Below are 13,542 nucleotides of genomic sequence, written 5' to 3'. Positions count from 1 at the left end.
ACATCCAGCACTGCTGGCGGCTCACCTCCAACTGCGCAACGCTACACGCTGTTAACAGCCAACTGCCCAACACTACAATAGCACATTCCAACAATACCACCCAGCCACAGACTGCACACAGAACAGCCAATGATTTTCATACAGAGCGTTACGTGGCGTTACCCATAAGAAAACCTAAACAGCCTACTTACAAGCTTAGCTGTAGACATGAATTGCAACTTATTCATAAAATTAACGATTTGAGACACTCTTGGAATGGTTTAAGTTCTTAAAATTTCGCGTTTTTACACTATGGACTGGGCGCTACACGGCGCTACGTTCTCCATTTCCGGCTGCGTCTGTTTATTCGCCGATTCGCGCGCCGGTCAGGAAGGGCTGTACAAACCGCTAGTATGAGCGGCTCTTTGTGAAGCAAAAATGAGTACCTTCTACATTTTTAAAAAGTATTTGCAAGACATCTTAGCAGCTAAAATTTTGGCAGTGCATTTCTTTCGATGCCTCCTGCTTGTGAGAAAAATTTCAGGGTAGGTTTCGACACGTCAGACTTGATGATACACTTGTCAGAAGGTATCTTAACGGACCTGTGGTGGACTTTCTCTAACCTGAAATACTCAAACGTGCCCGCCACGCTTACTCTGCTACCCTAGAAACCACTACCTGCAAGCAGTGCACGTATTACCAAGGGGTAGCCTACGATTATCCCCCCAATAGCGGAAATCGAGAAATTTGCATCAGATACCGTCGCAGAATTGTCTGAGCCTCCAGTTTAGGAGTTCCACTCTGCTCCAAACCATAGGACCAACATCTGATGTGAGAAAGATAGTACTCTCTCCAACTCGTGGGCGAGGCTAGTTGTCTTCACCGAAGCAGCTAGCCGCTTGTAGGAACTGAGGATGACCTCTGAACCTTGAGGATAGGCGTGATTGGAGCCCACATGAGCCACGATTTGCCGCCAGGTGCACCCGTTGGCTTCAATTGCAGAGTCTCTCCCACATCCCCGACGAACCACCCAGCAGGCAAACAAAGTGAACACTGGCCTTCTTTCTTGACCTGGGAGGCCCCATCAGCTTCCTAACATTGGAGTGGCCAATGACAAGCAATCGCACATCCTGAGATTGTCGAAACGTCTGACGAAGATCAGCCCCAGTACAAATAGGCGAGGCGTGCTGTACTGGCTGAGATGTACTTTGAGCAGTAGGTAATACCTCGCATCAACTTTTAAGCCATAGGGAGCAGCCGCGTGGCCGGTACCCACATCCAGCTACCGCCCAGACATTCACGACCCCACCACTGTCCGCCAATGACAGTCAGGTAACAATCGACGGACCAGGGACGTGCAGCGGCATCAGGGATCCCAGAGGGCACTATAGGCTCCAGAGGTGCCGAAACATTCGCTAAGGCGCCCCAAACGCCATCGCAGCCCAGGGCAGCAGCATGAAGCCTGTTGATCGTAAGCACCACGAAATGGTTCAAATGGCTCTGAGCACTATGGGGCTTGACATCTGAGGTCATCAGTCCCCTAGAACTTAGAACTACTTAAACCTAACTAACCTAAGGACATCACACACATCCATGCCCGAGTCAGGATTCGAACCTGCGACCGTAACAGTCGCACGGTTCCGGACTGAACCGCCTTGAACGGCTCGGCCACTGCGGCCGGGTAGGCAACACAGCTTCCAGTTGTTTACGGACAGGGGCTGATACACCCTTCATCCACACGCAAAAGGTGCAGTCCCTATCCGCCTTTGCCGGCCTAAGTGGCCGAGCGGCTCTAGGCGCTACAGTCTGGAACCACGTGACCACTACGGTAGCAGGTTCGAATCCTGCCCCGGGCCTGGATGTGTATGATGTCCTTAAGTTAGTTAGGTTTAAGTATTTCTAAGTTCTAGGGGACTGATGACCTCAGCAGTTAAGTCCCATAGTGCTCAGAGTCATTTGAACCATTTTTGAACCTATCTGCCTTTAATCAATAAACAAGAAACGTAAAACAAGCTCTGGTGTCTTTTGGGCGCCGCTGAAGTCAATACTAATAATCAAAGCCAGAAACTGCAAAACGCGATCTGCTGTACGAACATTACCTCACTGAAGCCAAGTGTACAGAACACAGTTAGACAAAACGCGAACTGCTGTACGAACACTACCTCACTGAAGCTAAGTGTACAGAACACAGTTAAACAACGGACACAGAGAACCGACTGGCTGCCCCACAGCGTTCTCTCCCCCCCCCCCCCACCCCCCATCCACCCTCCATGGCAATGGCAGTTAATTACTGGCAGTGGAACCTCCTTCCATCACCAGGCTTCAGACCGGCTTAGATCCGAATCCAGCACCACCACACAGGCGTGCGTAAGAAATCTCAGCTACGAAGCTGATTATCAGGTTGAAGAAGTTCTATGGACCGCTTTTCAGCAAAGTAAGGCTATTTCTAAAATTCTATTTCTTGATTATAATTCGCTTAGCACCATTCTGCTACAGTGGACATAATTTAAAATTTAGAAAACCTTTCCAACTCAGTGTATATGAGAGAACATAGTTTACAAATTTTTAAAAAAAAAACTGAGGTACTACATCACATGTAACAGAAATAGATACGGAATTTGTTTAAAATAAACTGAAATTAAATTCGTTTAAAATAAAGGAAAAACGAATTGCGTTGAGATAAATTCTGTAGATATTTATTTTAATATGATTTCGATACTGAGTATGTGGCGTACAAACTTGTGACAGTTCAATACGGCCAGAACAATTACTAGTTATCAGAAGCGGGTTGTTCCCTCTCAGACAGCGTTGTGTACGGACTGCCTTGCCGAGTTCCGATGAAAACGCACTCCTCTAACATATCGCTTTCGATTTACTGATGCTCAGTAGCTCTAAATGACAAGCAGGTTTTGAAGCCGCTAGTTTTCTAAAACGTATCAGAAAGGAAACATTAGTCATAGTTCATTTGCTTATAAAATACTTCCAGTTTCAGTTATAGGTTGTTCATGTGTGTGGCAACGGTTCAAAGGAACAGATCGTATAAAGAGAGCAGTACAAATTACAAATTTTCAGATGCTACCAGCACATAATGACATAAATAATTACTTATCTCTTACTCTAACTGTGGTTCACAATGTGAGACCTGAGCTTCTCCTGGCGTGTACAACTTTCAAATAACTTACAGGAATTCAGCCAGGTAACACTTTCAGCGACCGCCGATATTTCGGTGAGAGAACACCTCGCCATTTTCAACGCAAACTGCAACGGACAGGCGACGTACATGCAAATTTAAAACTTAGTTTCTCGGACTGATGAAGGGAACATAACACACAGTGTGAACACTAGTGCCACCAAAGATGACCAAAGTCAGAGATATCGATAATGAGACTACAAACTCGCATGTGAGGTAGCACTGACGCTGTCCCGCTGTTTCTTGGTAATGGAGTGACTTAGGTGTCTACTCTGCTGCTTTTTGCCTTACGTAGGAAACACTTCCAACAATATCGGTTGTATTTTGCGGAAATACGATGTGAAATGTGTTTTCCGACCTCCACCGAAAATTAGAGTGCTTTTGAGTTCTGTTAAGGATGATCTTGTTCTGCGTAAGGCGGCTGTATATCGCATTCCTTGTAGCTGCGGCATGGCATATAACGGTCAAACTATCAGGACCGTGGAGGACCGATGTACTGAGCATAAACGGCACACACGATTACAGCAGCCAAGTATATCTGCTATTGCCGAACATTGCTTGGATACTTGTCACCCCAGGTTATATAATAACACCGAGATATTGGCACGCACTTCAGCTATTGGGACAGTGTTATTAGGGAAGCAGCTGAAATTAAATTAGCGAGCAACCTCGTTAAGAGGGATGGAGATTTTTGTTTAAACTCAGTTTGGAATCTGACTCTCTCCTTTATCAAAAAACAGCGGGAAAGAGTCAATGCTACCGCACCTGCGAGTTTGTAGTCTCATTATCGATATCTCTGACTTTGGTCGTCTTTGGTGTCACTAGCGTGCAATGTGTGTGTTATCTTTTCTGCATCAGTCCGAGAACCGAGGTTTTAAATTTGCATGTACGTCGCCTGTCCGTTGCAGTTTGCCTTGAAAATGGCGAGGTGTTCTCCCGCCGAAATATCGGCGGTCGCTAAATTCCCGGACGTTATTTGAAATATGGTTCACTAAAACAGCTAGTTAATGACTTCAACAACGATTTTTTAGAGAACTGCGTGGAATACATACAGTATTACAAATATTCCTTATCACAGCACAATTTGTGATACTGCAGTCTTTGTTGTCTTAGAGGCCCAAGTAAGATTCTGAGCTACACAGAGTCCTCCGTTTGCCTATTATACAACCGCCGTCACCGAGCGAGGTGGCGCAGTGGTTAGCACACTGGACTCGCATTCGGAAGGACGACGGTTCAATCCCGTCTCCAGCCATCCTGATTTAGGTTTTCCGTGATTTCCCTAAATCGTTTCAGGCATGTGCCGGGATGGTTACTTTGAAAGGGCACGGCCGATTTCCTTCCCCATCCTTCCCTAACCCGAGATTGTGCTCCGTCTCTAATGAACTCGTGGTCGACGGGACGTTAAACAACACTAACCTAACCTAACCTAACCACCGCCGTCATCATGTTAATCACATCCACTTCTCCCGGCCTAGCCCCACGATACGGGGTAGCGGTTCCGATCCGGAACCGCGCAGGGTGAGGGGTAAACAATCCTCCACCCCGGCGTGAAGGTGGGGTAGCGCCCACTGGAGCAGTCGGGGGGCCTGCGTGGTGCCTGGGTGGCCGCGGGGTTAAGCTAGCGGGCTAGCGTAGGGCCCGCGAGGTAGAGGGACCTTAATACCTCTGCCGCGACTGCGCGTTTCTGTTGAGGGAGTGCTGGGCACAAGTAGTGTACGCTACTTGTGAGGGCTAGCGGTATGGCGAACCCTTCCCCAGGAGAGGTCCCCGCAGGTTCGGGCGGTGCAGGGGGGTCTTCCCCCCCTGCTACCAGTCCGACTGTGGCCGGACAGAAACTGACTTTACCGGACATGACAATACCCTTCTCGGACAAAAAGACTCTGGCCAACCTGCAGGCTTGGACCGTGGCCCCACTACATGCTGTGGGCAATAATAGTACGCCTCTATCAGCCACAGTTGCACAAGTGGATGCTGCGTCTATGTCTGGTTTGAAAGGTCAGACTTTCACAACTTGGAATTGTACAGGCCGTAGCCTAATAATCGGGGCTGTCTGTTCAAAGAAGAAATCTACCGAAGATGACCCATCCCTGTCGCTGTCGGATATTGTCTTAGACGGCATTGACGATGATGAAGACCGTGTGACTTCTCTCAGGGAGATAAAGACCTACGTTCGTCCCAGTACTAAACAGGAAAGTCTGATTGAGAGGGGGGCTCTCGTTTACAGCAAGGCTCTGGGCGAATTAGTACGAGTGTCAGAGTATGAGGCCAAGATCGCGGCACTCATAAGGGAAGATGTGGTGGACGACAACTTGGGCGGAGGTGAACCTGTGGTTGCAGGCAGAGTTGGTGACGTTCAGCCTGTTTATTGTTATTCTGACACTATCCCGATAAGATCTGTTTTGCCCACGTCATGGAACGTCCAGGAAGACCAGGGGGTTGGAGTTCCGTATACTGCGTATTACCAGACCTTAGTGCAGCGGTTGACGGACCCGAACTCCACAGCCCCTTTGATGTCCGTGGTCCGGGGGCCGGCGAACAGGGACACCATGTCGATTGTGGCTTTGGCTAGGACCCTGTCGACTATGGCTGAAACCGCGAAAGAGTCTGCTGCTATGCTGAGAGCTTTGTGCATAGCCACAGCTTGGGATGAGAATGCCCAAAGAATAGACCCTACCATCCTCAAGTGGATAAGGGGGTGTGAGCAGACTGGTGACATAATGCGATCCTTTCACTGGGGCGCAAAAACTGACTACCCCGACGGCAAGATGGTGGCTGTCCCGTTGGACATAGCGATCGAGATCGGATTGAACAAGACAACAGCCGGTAATTTGGCTGATTTTCAGTACATCACGATGGATACTGTCTGGACCATGGTCCCCATTCGGCAGACGTTTCTGATGAATCGTGCGTCCTTCATCTATGCACTGTCATTCCTCGACTCTGCGTATTGGAATGGTCGGCTAAACTACTACCGGAACGTGGCTTGGACGGACGGTGATGATAGACGGACTGGGTCTATAACACAGATGCCTAACTCTAATTCTGTGAGGATCCCAGGTCCCATTAGTATTATGCTCGTTCTGGTTGATAGTGTGGCAACATCCACTCCAGCTACGGTTCGTCTCGGGAGTATTGACATCAACATCCCGGTGTTCAGGGGTCAGGCCAACGTGGTATCTGCCAGTGTTAGAGACATGTGGGAAGCGTATTGGGCTGGTATGTATAATGAGGGGTTTATCCGAGGGGACGCCGTTACTGCATTCAATGAGATCGGTTCGTGGCTGGGGGTGGAAGATGCCTGTGGGAGAGCTATGAGCATGGCGGCAGAATTGTTCCTCGGAAATTACCCTGGTATAGCGGTAGTGCCAACTAAAGACCGAAAAGATTACCAGAAAGACACATGTTATGGAGGATACACCATGGATGGGGTTTCCAAGCTTGACCCTGGCGATGACAACTTAGCCAGTGACGTGTATCCAGACTTTGACAATGACGATGCTCGTTCCATGCTCCGCTGCTCGACTCGCTGCGGCTCGCACCGTTTGGGGCGTTGTGCTTTTCTTTCTCGCTTCTTTCCAAACTAGCCCATCGCCATGTCCGGACGCGGAAAGGGAGGCAAAGTCAAGGGCAAGTCAAAGTCCCGCTCAAGCAGGGCTGGGCTCCAGTTCCCGGTCGGCAGAATCCACCGCCTCCTGCGCAAGGGAAACTACGCCGAGCGCGTCGGCGCCGGGGCGCCCGTCTACCTCGCCGCCGTCATGGAGTACCTCGCGGCTGAGGTGCTCGAGCTGGCCGGAAACGCGGCCCGCGACAACAAGAAGACGCGCATCATCCCGCGCCACCTGCAGCTCGCCATACGCAACGACGAGGAGCTCAACAAGCTCTTGTCGGGCGTCACCATCGCACAGGGAGGTGTCCTGCCCAACATCCAGGCCGTCCTGCTGCCAAAGAAGACCGAGAAGAAGGCCTAAAAGAGAGACAGCGCAATCGGCACCGCCGCGTGCTCCCTTGGCACGCAGCGCGCCATTTGCCGCCTCGGCTCAAAAACAAAACACAAAACTGACAGATCATTTACAAAATGATACCAGATGTCGTCTTAACTGAAAAAGGAAACAGTTTTTAAAAATTAACTACTTCCAGCACTCGTCAATATTATCTCGTGTACAGCTACATTAACATGTTGTGGTGCTAATTTTAATATTTTGGATGTTTTATAGACATTTGGAAACAAGGTTACTGTTGTGGTTGGCTGGAGAGCCAACCCTGTGTTATTAAAGGCGGCCGAAATGCACGCGTTTTAGCTCACGCAGGCTGGCGTGAGGTCTGGAACATGACAAGGGAATTAGAATTGAGAAAAACGGACGTAGCTGGTGGAATACTTAAATTTAATCCATTAATGGAGAACGTCGCTCTTTATGGTACATGATTCACAATATCAATATTACGGATACTGGCGCCTTGCTAGATCGTAGCAAATAACGTAGCTGAAGGCTATGCTAACTATCGTCTCGGCAAATGAGAGCGTAGAAGTCAGTGAACCATCGCTAGCAAAGTCGGCTGTACAACTGGGGCGAGTGCTAGGAAGTCTCTCTAGACCTGCCGTGTGGCGGCGCTCGGTCTGCAATCACTGATAGTGGCGACGCGCGGGTCCGACGTATATTACCGGACCGCGGCCGATTTAAAGGCTACCACCTAGCAAGTGTGGTGTCTGGCGGTGACACCACATTCCTCCCCCGCAAATCGGCGTACGGTTGTGGCATAAGGCTTCCGCCCGCCGTGGGGAGGACCGCATGCTGACGTATGCGACGAGGTGGGGAGCCTAACAACAGGCGAGGCTGTGCCACCCGCACCCTGCCATTCGGACCGCGGGGAGCTAGGAAACGCCTGAAAACCTGCTGCAGGGTGCACGCGAACATGCGGTGTATGCACCCGTAGAGAGACAGGAGGGGCCGAAGGGTCGACCTCCATCGGGCCGGGGCACCCGACGGGCGAAGACGACATACGGTCCGGAGCGAGCAAGAGTTCCATGTCGGAGGACAACTGGTCACGGGAAGCGACCGGCGGTGCTTGACCCAGGGAGGCGCACGGCGGTTGCAGCGACGCGTCCAATGCGGGCGTCGCCGGCGGGAGAACAGGCGGCGACGGCGGCGGCGGCGGTGGCGGCGGCGCGTCGCCATGGGGCAAAATGGAAGGCAGCGTCTGTAGCACCTGTGGATGAGGCGAGCCAGTAGATGGGTCCCCGGGGCGCTGGCCGGACGGCACCGTCGCTGAAAGCAGACGGCGGGCGGCAGATCCCGTGCGACGACAGAGGCGCAGCTGATTGAGATGTCGACGCACCTCGCCAGAGGCCCTCAAAACCAGATACATAGCGCGTCCGAGGCAGCGAAGAATGCGCCCTTCGAGCCAACGCCGTGAACCTCGATATTGGCGATAGTAGACAACGTCGCCTGGGGCAAAAGCCGGTGTCTGCCGCTGCACAGGAACGTGATGCGGCGGATGTAGTCAAGATTTCAAGGTTCGATGAGGGCGACCGTGGAGCAACTCAGCCGGCGAGCGACCATCTTGGGGCTGAGAGCGATACGAGGACAAAAAGAGCAATAACGCGTCATCCCGAGAATGCGACTCTTTCAACTTCAACATCTGTGACTTGAAAGTCCTGACCAATCGTTCAGCGGCACCGTTTGACTGTGGCGAAAACGGCGCGGACTTCAGATGTGGAATACCATTGGCCTTGCAGAATGACAAATTCTGCAGACATGAACTGTGGGCCATTGTCGGAAACAATAGTCTGTGGAAGACCTTCAATGCAACAGATAGCAGATAACGCTTGGATGGTGGCAGATGACGTCGTGGAAGACATCCGGACAACATAAGGAAAATTACTGAATCTACCACAACCAACCATCGAGCATTCCAGAATGGACCAGCAAAATCGATGTGTAAGCGTTGCCAAGGGAAGTGGCTTTTGGCCACGCAAAGAATTTCCGCGGTGGTGCTGATTGTTGTTCGGCACACACCATGCAAGAAGAGCACATATTCGTAATCGCGGCATCGATTCCGAACCAAGTACAGCGCTGACGAGTAAGTTGTTTCGTTCTCACTATATCCCAATGTCCTTGGTGGAGAAGCTGTAAGACTGAGGACTGTAACGAACGTGGTACCACGAGCCTGGACTGATCATTATCAGAACGCAACAGCAAAACACCACGTCGTACAAAATGTCTCTCCTTGTGAGCAGAAAATCGGCGAACCAACGGGTCCGCGATCCGTGACTTTGACAAGGGCCATTGCGTAGCAACAAAACGCAGAACGGGAGCAAGGACAGGGTCGGCAGCTGTGGCTGTAGCTACACGACGAAAATCAATCGGAAACGATTCGACCACGTCATCGGTTTCCGCATCAATGAACATGCAAGCAAGTTCGGAGGAATCGAATGCCCTATCCTCAGCAACAGGCAAGCGGGACAACGCTTCGGCGTTTCCGTGCTTAGCAGTGGACCGATACAATATATCGTAGCGGTACTGCGAGAGGAAAATAGACCAGCGAATGAATTTCTGCGCTGTACGTGGAGGTACAGGCTTGGTCGGATGACAAAGCGATGTCAATGGTTTGTGGTCTGTGATTATGGTAAAGTGACGACCATACAAGAAATCATGAAACTTTGTAACACCAAATACGAGAGCCAATGCTTCTTTCTCGATCTGTGAAAAATTTCTTTGCGCAGACGAGAGCAATTTGAACGCAAAGGCAATAGGGCGATCGTGCGATCCATCTTTGTGAGCAAGCACAGCACCGATCCCGATATCAGATGCATCCACCATCAACAAAAGGGGCTTCCGGGGATCGAATGGCGTAAGGCAAGTATTGGAAAGCAACGCCGATTTCAACTGGCGAAAGGCGCGTTCGCATTCCGTCGTCTAGTCGAACGGAACACCCTTACGGCGTAAGTGATGAAGCGGAGCTGAAATGGAAGAGGCATGTGGAATATATTTACGATAATAGTTGATTTTTCCCAGCACACTCTGTAGCTGCTTCAAATTCTGCGGCGACGGTAAGTCTTGTATGGCACGAAGGTGCGTGGGACTGGGATGTATGCCTTGGGCATTGAGTACATGGCAAATCTCGAGCAAAAAACACATTTGTCCTTCCGTAAACTAAGACCATTTTGTCGCAAGACCTGAAATAATGTTCTGAGATTGGCCAAATGTTCTTCTTCCGTCTTTCCAGAGATCACAATAACGTCCAGATAATTTGCTGCAGTAGGGACCGACACACAAACAGTTGGTAGATATTGCTGAAACAATGCAGGGGCGGATGCAAACCCCAATGGTAGTCGTTTGAATCGATACAAACCAAGATGCGTGTTAACCACCAAAACGCACTGGGATTCTTTGTCCACCGGTATTTACAAGTACGCATCTGCGAGGTCCAACTTCAAAAGTATTTACACGGGCACAGTTTGTCAAAAAGATCTTCCGGGCGGGGTAAAGGAAAAGTTGCAATCACTAGTTGTGGATTCACTGTTGCCTTGAAGTCCACACAAAGTCTCAATTTTCCGGACGGCTTTGGCAAAATTACTAAGGATGATGCCCAGAGAGAAGCCTGCACACGTTCAATTACACCTTGTGATTCCAAATCGTTTAATGTTTTTGCGACCTCATCACGCAATGCGTGGGGAACATTGAGCGCTCTGAAAAATTTAGATTGCGCGTTTACTTTCAGTTCCAAATGTGCTTTATAGTTCTTAGCGCAAGCGAGGCCTGGTGCAGAAATGTCTGCAAATTCTTCACATAGACGAGAAACACTGTCTGACGGCACAGCCTGGTTCACTGATAAGACCTGATTTACTACAGACAAGTTAAACAACTGAAATAAATCGAAACCAAACAAGTTCACTGCAGAAGAAGAACGAAGGACGTAAAATGACACAAGTTTTGTTTTTCCATTGTATGTTGCAAGAAGGCTGCACTGTCCTAACACAGGGATACGTTGCCCTGAATAGCTTGTTAACTGAACATTTGCGGCAGGCAACGGTGTGCCCAGCAGTTTGTAAGTGTCTTGATTTATCAGTGAAACTGCAGCTCCGGTATCGAGCTGGAATGGTATCACTTTGCCTTTAATGTCCAAGTCTACAAAAAGTTTATTGTCCTGCTGACGGCAAGAGCGACTGTCTCGTGCAACATGGACTGACACTGGTACATAATCACTTGCGACTTGACGGGAGTTCCGGCGATGTCGACGCACACTATTTTTGGGACGAACACAGTCACTGTTAGAGAGAGTGGCACTGGGTGGAGTGGAATGAACTACGTGAATTTCCATGGGCGTAGTTTCGCGAGCCTGAGTATCCTTGGTTCGATTACGATTCTGGAGCGAAGCAAAGGGCCTGGAACGGTTTTGAGCTTCCAATCTGAGCTTTTTCTGGCAAACACTCTGAACATGTCCTTTTGTATTACAATAAAAGCAAACAGCTTGGCGTGACGGGCAATTCTCACGCGAATGTTTAGTAGCACACCGCGGGCACGATTTGATCACTGCATTTGCTTGCCTGCGTGGCATACGTGGCTGAGAGCCTGGCGGCAGCGGCGCGGCCGGGCGCGAGGGCTGTGTACTGCTCCGTGCAGCTCGCCTGGCGGGCCGGTTAACCTGACACACTGCTGGCGAAGTTGCAAATGATTCCTGAGAAAAGTCAAGTGTGTCCTGCCAATCCAATATGTCCATCACTTGTTGAAGGGAGGGATTTACAAGTTTCAAAATCTGTTCCCTTATACGAACATCAGAACCGTTCTGCGCAATTGCATCACGTACTATAGTATCTGAACAAGGGAGTCCACATTGACACTCGACAGCACAATCCCTAGTAAGGCCTTGCAAGGTTGCAACCCACTCCCGATTAGTCTGACCTGCCGTACGTTTTGTACGAAAGAAGGTATACCTTTTCGCAACTACATTGACTGATTCTTTGAAATATGCATCTAATGCAGACAAAATTTTTTCGTAGGACAGAGTTGCTACGTCGCGTCGGGGAAAAAATTTGACTATCACACGGTACGTATTCACGCCGACGGAAGACAACAGAAATGGCTGCCGCTCGTTACCTTGAATTCTGTAGGCGGCGAGATGGAATCCAAATTGGCGTGACCACTCCGTCCAGCTTTCTAGTGTAGCATCAAAAGGTCGAAAAGTTGGTGCAACAGCGTGTTGTGGCTGCATTCGCGGTGAAGCGGTTGCTGCCGCATCGTTTTGCATCGCACGTTGACCCTGGACGAGCTGTCCAAGGGCATCCAGTAAGGCCTGCGTCTGCTGATTTGTAAGCGATAAAATTCGGACAGTACATCTGGAGATTATGGCGAAGACATTACACAAGTAAATCAGGGCAATGTAGATAAGAACACCTTTACACTCGTCGCCAATGTTGTGGTTGGCTGGAGAGCCAACCCTGTGTTATTAAAGGAGGCCGAAATGCACGCGTTTTAGCTCACGCAGGCTGGCGTGAGGTCTGGAACATGACAAGGGAATTAGAATTGAGAGAAACGGACGTAGCTGGTAGAATACTTAACTTTAATCCATTAATGGAGAACGTCGCTCTTTATGGTACATGGTTCACAATATCAATATTACGGATACTGGCGCCTTGCTAGGTCGTAGCAAATAACGTAGCTGAAGGCTATGCTAACTATCGTCTCGGCAAATGAGAGCGTAGAAGTCAGTGAACCATCGCTAGCAAAGTCGGCTGTACAACTGGGGCGAGTGCTAGGAAGTCTCTCTAGACCTGCCGTGTGGCGGCGCTCGGTCTGCAATCACTGATAGTGGCGACACGCGGGTCCGACGTATACTAACGGACCGCGGCCGATTTAAAGGCTACCACCTAGCAAGTGTGGTGTCTGGCGGTGACACCACAGTTACAACTAATCTAAAAAAATTCTTTTACACTGTCCATTTGTATCACATCACTTGGAACTAACCACACTACCCACAAGCACACGCTCCTCTGCACTACGTACAAGAGCGCACACACACACGCACAGACACACACACACACACACACACACACACACACAAACGCGCGCGCACATAGACACACACACAAACAAACTTTGACGATACTCCCACCTGCCGGCCTCTGTGGCCGAGCGGTTCTAGGCGCTTCAGTCCGGAACCGCGCTGCTGCTACGGTCGCAGGTTGGAATCCTGCCTCGGGTATGGATCTGTGTGATGTCTGTAGGTTGGTTAGGTTTAAGTAGTTCTAAGTGTAGGGGACTGATGGCCTCTGACGTTAAGTCCCGTAGTGCTTAGAGCCATTTGAACCATTTTTTTGGTACTCCCACCACTCTACTGAATTATTTGAGTTGTCCTCTTCGCCCGTCTGAGAAAGA

The sequence above is a fragment of the Schistocerca gregaria genome, chromosome 6 (genome assembly GCF_023897955.1).
Source record: "Schistocerca gregaria isolate iqSchGreg1 chromosome 6, iqSchGreg1.2, whole genome shotgun sequence".
NCBI classification, from domain to species: domain Eukaryota; kingdom Metazoa; phylum Arthropoda; class Insecta; order Orthoptera; family Acrididae; genus Schistocerca; species Schistocerca gregaria.
The sequence above is the reverse complement of the archived record's forward strand: the minus strand, read 5'-3'. Positions refer to the sequence as shown.